The sequence below is a fragment of the Triticum aestivum genome, chromosome 4B, assembly GCF_018294505.1.
Source record: "Triticum aestivum cultivar Chinese Spring chromosome 4B, IWGSC CS RefSeq v2.1, whole genome shotgun sequence".
Lineage (NCBI taxonomy): Eukaryota > Viridiplantae > Streptophyta > Magnoliopsida > Poales > Poaceae > Triticum > Triticum aestivum.
The window spans coordinates 567,433,002-567,446,307 of record NC_057804.1 but is presented as its reverse complement, the minus strand read 5'-3'; positions in this window follow the sequence as shown (position 1 = coordinate 567,446,307).

Genomic DNA, 13,306 nt, shown 5'->3' with positions numbered 1-13,306 from the left:
ACAAAAGTACAAATCGCTTCCGAATCTCCCGACGAGCGCCGACGACCGCCATGGACACGAAGACGAAGGGATCCTTCCCCGCCCACTCCTTCCAGCCCCACGCCGTCGACGAGGCGCCCCGCTACCCCAGCTCGGTTCTCCTCGACAGCAAGGCCTACTTCGCCGACCGCGAGAACGGCACCACCGCCGAAGCCGAGTCGATCACCGGCCGCACCGTGAAGGTCACCTTCTGCCTCGCGGATCGGCCGGCCGTCTCCCACTTCTGCGTGCACGGCCCCGGGTTCAGCAGCGAGGACTACGTCGTTGAGCCCCGGGTTATATCCTCGGACAAGGACCTCGTTCTCCTAGGCTTCGGCTTCGCCGCCAGCCCCCGGAGCAACGTGCAAGGACGTGGTCACGCCGAGTACTTCGGGGCTGTTTGATTCTAGGCCTAGCATTGCCACACTTTACCACATATTTTTGCCAAGCTTGTCTAAGATTAGTTAATCAAAATGAGAGCCACAAGTTGGCAAGCCTAAGGGAATCTTGCCACATTTTTTATGTGTATGCCATGTGGGGTCCAAATGTGGCTTGAACCAAGCACTCACCTAAGTTGGTCAAACTTGCCTAACTTTAGGTGTGGCAATCTTTGGCAAAGTTAGTCACAAACCAAACAGGCCCTTCGTCTACAAGGCTAGCCACGGCGGAGGGCCGTCGCTCACACCGATCCCGGCCACTCCCCCAGGCATCAGAAACCACATGGAACGTCGGCATCGTGTCGTGCGACAACAAGGGGGGTTTTCTCCTCGCCGACCTCACCCATGCGGCTACCCTTGCGGACTATTACCTCCACGTCTTTTCATCCAAGACTGCCACGTGGACCACGAGGACACTACAGGTGCAGGCGCCACTTAGCCACATCAGGGCAGAGGACCTGTTCACTGTGCCTCACAAGGTGATCGTGCTTGGCAGAGGCATGGTGGCATGGGTCGACCTCTGGCGCGGCATTATCGTTTGCAACATCCTCGAGGAGGAAGCCGACCTCTTCATCTATTTCATCCCACTGCCCAAGCCTGAATTCAACTTGCCCCAGATGGGTGACTTGTAAGACAATAGGTTTGGGAAAATCGGTTCAACCCTCTAGGGGTGGCCTATCACATATATATAATGAAGGGGTACAATGTTACATCATACGTACATATGCGTACACATATACAGAAGCTATACAGTCTAACACCTTCCCTCAATCTTAGCCACTTCCTAAAGAATCTAGAAGGGTAAGATTGCGCCGACAATTCTCAAACTAGGTCAAATGCTTTCGCTACAACGCTACGCCGCCGCCGCCGTTCTCGTCGATCTCGCCGCACCGTCGCCGTCCTTGTGATCGCGTCGCCGCCGCCATGTCGGGATCCGCTGCCTCGGGCTCCTGCACGGCCAACTACCTGCCGGTCTCCCTCGCAGCTCTACTCTCCCGGCCCCTCGACTCTGTCGCGGCCGCGTCACTCCTGTTCGGGATGAGGAGCGTCGGCTCCTTCTTCTCCTCGTCGATGGGCAACTCGCTGGTGGTCCACAACACCAGCACCACGACGGGCGCCTCTTCGCCCGCCTCCGTCAGCGACGCCGCCGTCGCCCAGCTGTCGGCCTCCGCGTCGGCCCTGATGGCCGGCCTTGCCGCGTCGTTCCTACGGCCACCGCGCGTTCGTCCCCGCGGCTGCACCTGTGGCCCCTGCCCCCATGGCGCTTTCGCCTCCGGCAGCCTACTCCACGGGTTCTCTGTCGCCGCCGCCGTTTCACTTTGGCAATCTCATCACCATCATGTTGTCGTCGGACAACTACATCTTCTGGCGTGCGCAGGTTCTCCCGCTTCTTGGGAGCCACTGAAGGAAATATGCCCTAGAGGCAATAATAAAGTTATTATTTATTTCCTCATATCATGATAAATGTTTATTATTCATGCTAGAATTGTATTAACCGGAAACATGATACATGTGTGAATACATAGACAAACATAATGTCACTAGTATGCCTCTACTTGACTAGCTCATTAATCAAAGATGGTTATGTTTCCTAACCATAGACATGTGTTGTCATTTGATTAACGAGATCACATCATTAGGAGAATGATGTGATTGACTTGACTCATTCCGTTAGCCTAGTACTTGATCGTTTAGTATGTTGCTATTGCTTTCTTCATGACTTGCACAAAGTTCCTACAACTATGAGATTATGCAACTCCCGTTTACCGGAGGAACACTTTGTGTGCTACCAAATGTCACAACGTAACTAGGTGATTATAAAGGAGCTCTACAGGTGTCTCCAAAGGTACATGTTGAGTTGGCATATTTCGAGATTAGGTTTTGTCACTCCGATTGTCGGAGAGGTATCTCTGGGCCCTCTCGGTAATGCACATCACTATAAGCCTTGCAAGCAATATGGCCAATAAGTTGGTTACGGAATGATGCATTACGTAACGAGTAAAGAGACTTGCCGGTAACGAGATTGAACTAGGTATTGAGATATCGACGATCGAATCTCGGGCAAGTAACATAGCGATGACAAAGGGAACAACGTATGTTGTTATGCGGTTTGACCGATAAAGATCTTCGTAGAATATGTAGGAGCCAATATGAGCATCCAGGTTCCGCTATTGGTTATTGGCCGGAAACAGTTCTAGGTCATGTCTACATAGTTCTCGAACCCGTAGGGTCCGCACGCTTAACGTTACAATGACAGTTTCATTATGAGTTTATAATTTTTGATGTACCGAAGGTTGTTCGGAGTCCCGGATGTGATCACGGACATGACGAGGAGTCTCGAAATGGTCGAGACATAAAGATTGATATATTGGACGACTATATTCGGACACTGGAAGTGTTCCGGGTGATTTCGGAGAAAACTAGAGTGCCGGAGGGGTTACCGGAACCCCCCGGGGAAGTATTGGGCCTTAGTGGGCCTGATGGGAGAGAGAGGGCAGCAGCCCAGGAGGTGGCGCACCCCCTCCCATGAGGAGTCCGAATTGGACTAGGGGAGGGGGCTCGGCCCCTCTTTCCCTCTCCCTCTCCCTCTCTTTCCTTCCCCCTTCCTCCTTCCTAGTTGGACTAGGAAAGGGGAGTCCTACTCCCACTAGGAGGAGGACTCCCTCCTCCTTGGCGCGCCCCTAGGGCCGGCCGGCCTCCCCCCTTGCTCCTTTATATACGGGGGCAGGGGGCACCTCTAGACACACAAGTTGATCATCATGATCGTTCCTTAGCCGTGTGCGGTGCCCCCCTCCACCATATTCCACCTCGGTCATATCGTAGCGGTGCTTAGGCGAAGCCCTGCGTCAGTAGAACATCATCATCGTCACCACGCCGTTGTGCTGACGGAACTCATCCCGGACACCCTGCTGGATCGGAGTCCGGGGATCGTCATCGAGCTGAACGTGTGCTGAACTCGGAGGTGTTGTACATTCGGTACTTGGATCGGTCGGATCGTGAAGACGTACAACTACATCAACCGCGTTGTTATAACGCTTCCGCTTTCGGTCTACGAGGGTACACGAACAACACTCTCCCCTCTCGTTGCTATGCATCACCATGATCTTGCGTGTGCGTAGGAATTTTTTTTGAAATTACTACGTTCCCCAACAGTGGCATCCGAGCCTAGGTTTTATGCGTTGATGTTATATGCACAAGTAGAACACAAGTGAGTTGTGGGCGATACAAGTCATACTGCTTACCAGCATGTCATACTTTGGTTCAACGGTATTGTTGGATGAAGCGGCCCGGACCGACATTACGCGTACGCTTACGCGAGACTAGTTTTACCGCCGTGCTTTGCACACAGGTGACTAGCGGGTGTCTGTTTCTCCAACTTTAGTTGAACCAAGTGTGGCTACGCCCGGTCCTTGCGAAGGTTAAAACAACACTAATTTGACGAACTATCGTTGTGGTTTTGATGCGTAGGTAGGAACGGTTCTTGCTCAGCCTGTAGCAACCACGTAAAATTTGCAACAACAAAGTAGAGGACGTCTAACTTGTTTTTGCAGGGCATGTTGTGATGTGATATGGTCAAGACATGATGCTATATTTTATTGTATGAGATGATCATGTTTTGTAACCGAAGTTATTGGCAACTGGCAGGAGCCATATGGTTGTCGCTTTATTGTATGAAATGCAAACGCCCTGTAATTACTTTACTTTATCACTAAGCGGTAGCGATAGTCGTAGAAGCAATAGATGGCGTAACGACAATGATGCTACGATGGAGATCAAGGTGTCGCGCCGGTGATGATGGTGATCACGACGGTGCTTCGGAGATGGAGATCACAAGCACAAGATGATGATGGCCATATCATATCACTTATATTGATTGCATGTGATGTTTATCCTTTATGCATCTTATCTTGCTTTGATTGATGGTAGCATTTTAAGATGATCTCTCACTAAATTATCAAGAAGTGTTCTCCCTGAGTATGCACCGTTGCGAAAGTTCTTCGTGCTGAGACACCACGTGATGATCGGGTGTGATAGGCTCTACGTTCAAATACAACGGGTGCAAAACAGTTGCACACGCGGAATACTCAGGTTAAACTTGACGAGCCTAGCATATACAAATATGGCCTCGGAACACGAAGACCAAAAGGTCGAACGTGAATCATATAGTAGATATGATCAACATAGTGATGTTTACCATTGAAACTACTCCATCTCACGTGATGATCGGACATGGTTTAGTTGATTTTTATCACGTGATCACTTAGATGACTAGAGAGATATCTGTCTAAGTGGGAGTTCTTAAGTAATATGATTAATTGAACTTAAATTTATCATGAACTTAGTACCTGATAGTATTTTGCTTGTCTATGTTCGTTGTAGATAGATGGCTCGTGCTGTTGTTCCGTTGAATTTTAATGCGTTCCTTGAGAAAGCTAAGTTGAAAGATGATGGTAGCAATTACACAGACTAGGTCCGTAATCTGAGGATTATCCTCATTGCTGCATAGAAGAATTACGTCCTGGAAGCACCGCTGGGTGCCAGGCCTGCTGCAGATGCAACTGACGACGTTAAGAACATCTGGCAGAGCAAAGCTAATGACTACTCGATAGTTCAGTGTGCCATGCTTTACGGCTTGGAACCGGGTCTTCAACGACGTTTTGAACGTCATGTAGCATATGAGATGTTCCAGGAGTTGAAGTTAATATTTCAAGCAAATGCCCGAATTGAGAGATATGAAGTCTCCTATAAGTTCTATAGTTGTAAGATGGAGGAGAATAGTTCTGTCAGTGAACACATACTCAAAATGTCTGGGTATAATAATCACTTGATTCAACTGGGAGTTAATCTTCCTGATGATAGTGTCATTGACAAAATTCTTCAATCACTGCCACCAAGCTACAAGAGCTTCATGATGAACTATAATATGCAAGGGATGGATAAGACTATTCCCGATCTCTTCGCAATGCTAAATGCTGCGGAGGTAGAAATCAAGAAGGAGCATCAAGTGTTGATGGTCAATAAGACCACCAGTTTCAAGAAAAAGGGCAAAGGGAAGAAGAAGGGAAACTTCAAGAAGAACAACAAACAAGTTGCTGCTCAAGAGAAGAAACCCAAGTCTGGACCTAAGCCTGAGATTGAGTGCTTCTACTGCAAGCAGACTAGACACTGGAAGTGGGACTACCCCAAGTATTTGGCGGATAAGAAGGATGGCAAAGTAAACAAAGGTATATGTGATATAGATGTTATTGATGTGTACCTTACTAATGCTCGCAGTAGCACCTGGGTATTTGATACTGGTTCTGTTGCTAATATTTGCAACTCGAAACAGGGACTACGATTAAGCGAAGATTGGCTAAGGACGAGGTGACGATGCGCGTGGGAAATGGTTCCAAAGTCGATGTGATCGCGGTCGGTACGCTACCTCTACATCTACCATCGGGATTAGTTTTAGACCTAAATAATTGTTATTTGGTGCCAGCGTTGAGCATGAACATTATATCTGGATCTTGTTTGATGCGAGATGGTTATTCATTTAAATCAGAGAATAATGGTTGTTCTATTTATATGAGTAATATCTTTTATGGTCATGCACCCTTGAAGAGTGGTCTATTTTATTAAATCTCGATAGTAGTGATACACATATTCATAATGTTGAAGCCAAAAGATGCAGAGTTGATAATGATAGTGCAACTTATTTGTGGCACTGCCATTTAGGTCATATCGGTGTAAAGCGCATGAAGAAACTCCATACTGATGGACTTTTGGAATCACTTGATTATGAATGACTTGGTACTTGCGAACCGTGCCTCATGGGCAAGATGACTAAAACGCTGTTCTCCGGAACTATGGAGCGAGCAACTGATTTGTTGGAAATCATACATACTGATGTATGTGGTCCAATGAATATTGAGGCTCGCGGCGGGTATCGTTATTTTCTCACCTTCACAGATGATTTGAGCAGATATGGGTATATCTACTTGATGAAACACAAGTCTGAAACATTTGAAAAGTTCAAAGAATTTCAGAGTGAAGTGGAAAATCATCGTAACAAGAAAATAAAATTTCTATGATCTGATCGTGGAGGAGAATATTTGAGTTACGAGTTTCGTTTACATTTGAAACAATGCGGAATAGTTTCGCAACTCACGCCACCCGGAACACCACAACGAAATGGTGTGTCCGAACGTCGTAACTGTACTTTACTGGATATGGTGCGATCTATGATGTCTCTTACTGATTTACCGCTATCGTTTTGGGGTTATGCTTTAGAGACGGCGGCATTCACGTTAAATAGGGCACCATCAAAATCCGTTGAGACGACGCCTTATGAACTGTGGTTTGGCAAGAAACCAAAGTTGTCGTTTCTTAAAGTTTGGGGCTGTGATGCTTATGTGAAGAAACTTCAACCAGATAAGCTCGAACCCAAATCGGATAAATGTGTCTTCATAGGATACCCAAAAGAGACTATTGGGTACACCTTCTATCATAGATCTGAGGGCAAGATGTTCGTTGCTAAATTCGGATCCTTTCTAGAGAAGGAGTTTCTCTCGAAAGAAGTGAGTGGGAGGAAAGTAGAACTTGATGAGGTAACTGTACCTGCTCCCTTATTGGAAAGTAGTTCATCACAAGAACCGGTTTCTGTGACAACTACACCAATTAGTGAGGAAGCTAATAATATTGATCATGAAACTTCAGATCAAGTTTCTACTGAACCTCGTAGGTCTACCAGAGTAAGATCCGCACCAGAGTGGTACAGTAATCCTATTCTGGAAGTCATGTTACTTGACCATGGCGAACCTATGAATTATGAGGAAGCAATGATGAGCCCAGATTCCGCAAAATGGCTTGAAGCCATGAAATCTGAGATAGGATCCATGTATGAGAACAAAGTATGGACTTTGGTTGACTTGCCCGATGATCGGCAAGCCATTGAGAATAAATGTATCTTCAAGAAGAAGACTGACGCTGATGGTAATGTAACTTTCTACAAAGCTCGACTTGTTGCAAAAGGTTTTCGACAAGTTTAAGGGGTTGACTCCGATGAGACTTTCTGTCTATCCGAATCATGTTAGCAATTGCCGCATTTTATGATTATGAAATTTGGCAAATGGATGTCAAAACTGCATTCATGAATGGATTTCTGGAAGAAGAGTTTTATATGATGCAACCGGAAGGTTTTGTCGATCCAAAAGGTGCTAACAAAGTGTGCAAGCTCTAGCGATCCATTTATGGACTGGTGCAAGCATCTCGGAGTTGGAATAAACGCTTTGATAGTGTGATCAAAGCATATGGTTTTATATAGACTTTTGGAGAAGCCTGTATTTACAAGAAAGTGAGTGGGAGCTCTGTAGCATTTCTGATATTATATGTAGATGACATATTATTAATTGGAAATGATATAGAATTTCTGGATAGCATAAAGGGATACTTGAATAAAAGTTTTTCAATGAAAGACCTCGGTGAAGCTGCTTACATATTGGGCATCAAGATCTATAGAGATAGATCAGGACGCTTAATTGGACTTTCACAAAGCACATACCTTGATAAAGTTTTGAAAAAGTTCAAAATGGATCAGGCAAAGAAAGAGTTCTTGCCTGTATTACAAGGTGTGAAGTTGGGTCAGACTCAATGCCCGACCACCGCAGAAGATAGAGAGAAAATGAAAGATGTTCCCTATGCTTCAGCCATAGGCTCTATCATGTATGCAATGTTGTGTACCAGACCTGACGTATGCTTAGCAATAAGCTTGGCAGGTAGGTACCAAAGTAATCCAGGAGTGGATCACTAGACAGCGGTCAAGAACATCCTGAAATACCTGAAAAGGACTAAGGATATGTTTCTCGTTTATGGAGGTGACAAAGAACTAGTCGTAAATGGTTACGTCGATGCAAGCTTTGACACTGATCCGGACGATTCTAAATCGCAAACTGGATACGTGTTTTTATTAAACGGTGGAGCTGTAAGTTGGTGCCATTCTAAACAAAGCATCGTGGCGGGATCTACATGCGAAGCGGAGTACACAGCTGCTTCGGAAGCAGCAAATGAAGGAGTCTAGATGAAGGAGTTCATTTCCGATCTAGGTGTCATACCTAGTGCATCGGGACCAATGAAGATCTTATGTGACAATACTGGTGCAATTGCCTTGGCAAAGGAATCCAGATTTCACAAGAGGACCAAGCACATCAAGAGACGCTTCAATTCCATCCGGGACCAAGTCCAGGTGGGAGACATAGAGATTTGCAAGATACATACGGATCTGAATGTTGCAGACCCGTTGACTAAGCCTCTTCCACGAGCAAAACATGATCATCACCAAGACTCCATGGGTGTTAGAATCATTACTGTGTAATCTAGATTATTGACTCTAGTGCAAGTGGGAGACTGAAGGAAATATGCCCTAGAGGCAATAATAAAGTTATTATTTATTTCCTCATATCATGATAAATGTTTATTATTCATGCTAGAATTGTATTAACCGGAAACATGATACATGTGTGAATACATAGACAAACATAATGTCACTAGTATGTCTCTACTTGACTAGCTCATTAATCAAAGATGGTTATGTTTCCTAACCATAGACATGTGTTGTCATTTGATTAACAAGATCACATCATTAGGAGAATGATGTGATTGACTTGACCCATTCCGTTAGCCTAGCACTTGATCGTTTAGTATGTTGCTATTGCTTTCTTCATGACTTGTACAAAGTTCCTATAACTATGAGATTATGCAACTCCCGTTTATCGGAGGAACACTTTGTGTGCTACCAAACGTCACAACGTAACTGGGTGATTATAAAGGAGCTCTACAGGTGTCTCCAAAGGTACATGTTGAGTTGGCGTATTTCGAGATTAGGTTTTGTCACTCCGATTGTTGGAGAGGTATCTCTGGGCCCTCTCGGTAATGCACATCACTATAAGCCTTGCAAGCAATGTGGCCAATAAGTTGGTTACGGAATGATGCATTACGTAACGAGTAAAGAGACTTGCCGGTAATGAGATTGAACTAGGTATTGAGATACCGACGATCGAATCTCGGGCAAGTAACATAGCGATGACAAAGGGAACAACGTATGTTGTTATGCGGTTTGACCGATAAAGATCTTCGTAGAATATGTAGGAGCCAATATGAGCATCCAGGTTCCGCTATTGGTTCCGTACGTTCGGTACTTGGATCGGTCGGATCGTGAAGACGTACGACTACATCAACCGCGTTGTCATAATGCTTCCGCTTTCGGTCTACGAGGGTACGTGGACAACACTCTCCCCTCTCGTTGCTATGCATCACCATGATCTTGGGTGTGCGTAGGAATTTTTTTGAAATTACTACGTTCCCCAACAGCCACTACCTGCTTGGCTACATCGACAACTCTCTTCCCTGTCCCCCTGCGCTGATCGATAGCGTGCACGACCCGGTTTACAATCCGGCGCACCGTGTTTGGACGGGGCAAGACCAGGCAAACCTCTCCTCCATCCAGGGGTCGCTCACTCCGGCTGTTGCCGGCCTTGTTGTCTTCGCCAAGACGTCTCATGAGGCGTGAACCATCCTCGAGCGCTCGTTTGCAGCAGAGTCACAGGCTCGTGTTTCTGTGCTCCGTCGTCAACTTGGGGAGTGTAAAAAGCTTGACTCCACGACCGCTGAGTTCTACAACAAGGTCAAGGGCCTTGCCGACACGTTGGCCTCCATCGGACAGCCACTCACCGACTCCGAGTTCAACTCGTTCATTGTCAATGGTCTTGATGAGGAGTATGATGCCTTGGTCGAGATCATCAACGAGAGGGGCAACTCGAACCCCATGATGGTGCACGAGGTCTGTTCCTGCCTCCTCGCTGAGCAGCGGGTCGAGAAGCACCGCTCCAGGAGCAGCGGCTCCCTCTCGTCCAACGCCGCCACCAAGGGTGTCCGCCCTTCTTCATCATCCAGGGCTCCTTCGAGGCTGCCACCACCGCCTGCCTCAGCCCGTCTGCTACCGCGACATTACCGGGGGCAGGCGGTAAGCGCGTGTGTCAGCTTTGTGGCCTCGATGGGCACTGGTCTTCTAAGTGTCACAAACGCTTTCATAAGAGTTTTCTGGGCCTCGGCAATGATGGCAAGGACACGCGCAACTTTGCGCGTCAGGTGGCCATGGCAGATCGGCCGGTGTCCACGAAGCAGCAAGGGCACACTCAGTCCTACTATGTTGATCCTCACTGGTACATGGACTCTGGAGCAATGGAGCATCTTGTTGGAAATATGCCCTAGAGGCAATAATAAAATGGTTATTATTATATTTCTTTGTTCATGATAATTGTCTGTTATTCATGCTATAACTGTGTTATCCGGAAATCATAATACACATGTGAATACATAGACCACAACATGTCCCTAGTAAGCCTCTAGTTGACTAGCTCGTTGATCAACAGATAGTCATGGTTTCCTGACTATGGGCATTGGATGTCGTTGATAACGGGATCACATCATTAGGAGAATGATGTGATGGACAAGACCCAATCCTAAGCATAGCTCAAAGATCGTGTAGTTCGTTTAGCTAGAGCTTTTCCAAATGTCAAGTATCATTTCCTTAGACCATGAGATTGTGCAACTCCCAGATGCCGTAGGAGTGCTTTGGGTGTGCCAAACGTCACAACGTAACTGGGTGACTATAAAGGTGCACTATGGGTATCTCCGAAAGTGTCTGTTGGGTTGGCACGAATCGAGACTGGGATTTGTCACTCCGTATGACGGAGAGGTATCTCTGGGCCCACTCGGTAATGCATCATCATAATGAGCTCAATGTGACCAAGTGTCTGGTCACGGGATCATGCATTACGGTACGAGTAAAGTGACTTGCCGGTAACGAGATTAAATGAGGTATTGGGATACCGACGATCGAGCCTCAGGCAAGTAACGTACCGATTGACAAAGGGAATTGTATACGGGGTTGATTGAATCCTCGACATCGTGGTTCATACGATGAGATCATCGAGGAGTATGTGGGAGCCAACATGGGTATCCAGATCCCGCTGTTGGTTATTGACTGGAGAGGCATCTTGGTCATGTCTGCATGTCTCCCGAACCCGTAGGGTCTACACACTTAAGGTTCGGTGACACTAGGGTTGAAGAGATATTAGTATGAAGTAACACGAAAGTTTTTCGGAGTGCCGGATGAGATCCCGGACGTCACGAGGAGTTCCTGAATGGTCCGGAGGTGAAGAATTATATATAGGAAGTCAGGTTTCAGCCATCGAGAAAGTTTTGGGGGTCACCGGTATTGTACCGGGACCACCGGAAGGGTCCCGAGGGTCCATCAGATGGGGCCACCTATCCCGGAGGGCCCCATGGGCTGAAGTGGGAGGGGAACCAGCCCCTGGTGGGCTGGTGCGCCCCTCCTTGAGCCCCCCTGCGCCTAGGGTTGGAAAGCCTAGGGGTGGGGGCGCCTCGACCTGGCTTGGGGGGCAAGTCTCCTCCCCTGTCCGCCGCCCCCCTTGGAGATCCCATCTCCAATGGCCGGCCCCCCTAGGGGGCCTATATAAAGAGGGGGGGAGGGAGGGCAGCTGCAACCATGCTCTTGGCGCCTCCCTCTCCCATTGTTAAACCTCCCCCTCTCGTAGAAGCTCGGCGAAGCCCTGCCGAGATCACTGCTGCATCCACCACCACGCCGTCGTGCTGCTGGATCTCCGTCAACCTCTCCTTCCCCCTTGCTGGATCAAGAAGGAGGAGACGTCTTCCTCAAACATGTGTTGAACGCGCAGGTGCTGTCCGTTCAGCACTAGGATCATCGGTGATTTGGATCATGACGAGTACAACTCCCTCAACCCCGTTCTCTTGAACGATTCCGCTCGCGATCTACATGGGTATGTAGATGCACTCCTTTCTCTCGTTGCTAGATGAACTCATAGATTGATCTTGGTGAAAGCGTAGAATTTTTTTATTTTCTACAACGTTCCCCAACAGTGGCATCGTGAGCTAGGTCTATGCGTAGTTCTCTTTGCACGAGTAGAACAAAATTTGTTGTGGGCGTAGATGTTTTCAACTTTCTTGCCACTACTAGTCTTATTTTGCATCAGCGGTATTGTGGGATGAAGCGGCCTGGACCGACCTTACACGTACGTGTTAGAAATATGCCCTAGAGGCAATGATAAATTAGTTATTATTATTATATTTCCTTGTTCATGATAATCGTTTATTGTCCATCCTATAATTGTATTGATAGGAAATTCAGATACATGTGTGGATACATAAACAACACCATGTCCCTAGTAAGCCTCTAATTGACTAGCTCGTTGATCAATAGATGGTTACGATTTCCTGACCATGGACATTGGATGTCGTTGATAACGGGATCACATCATTAGGAGAATGATGTGATGGACAAGACCCAATCCTAAGCCTAGCACAAAGATCATAGTTCGTATGCTAAAGCTTTTCTAATGTCAAGTATCATTTCCTTAGACCATGAGATTGTGCAACTCCCAGATACCGTAGGTATGCTTTGGGTGTACCAAACATCACAACGTAACTGGGTGGCTATAAAGGTGCACTACAGGTATCTCCAAAAGTGTCTATTGGGTTGGCACGAATCGAGACTGGGATTTGTCACTCCGTGTGACGGAGAGGTATCTATGGGCCCACTCGGTAGGACATCATCATAATGTGCACAATGTGACCAAGGGGTTGATCACGGGATGATTTGTTACAGAACGAGTAAAGAGACTTGCCGGTAACGAGATTGAACAAGGTATCGGTATACCGACGATCGAATATCGGGCAAGTACAATACCGCTAGACAAAGGGAATTGTATACGGGATCGATTGAGTCCTTGACATCGTGGTTCATCCGATGAGATCATCGTGGAACATGTGGGAGC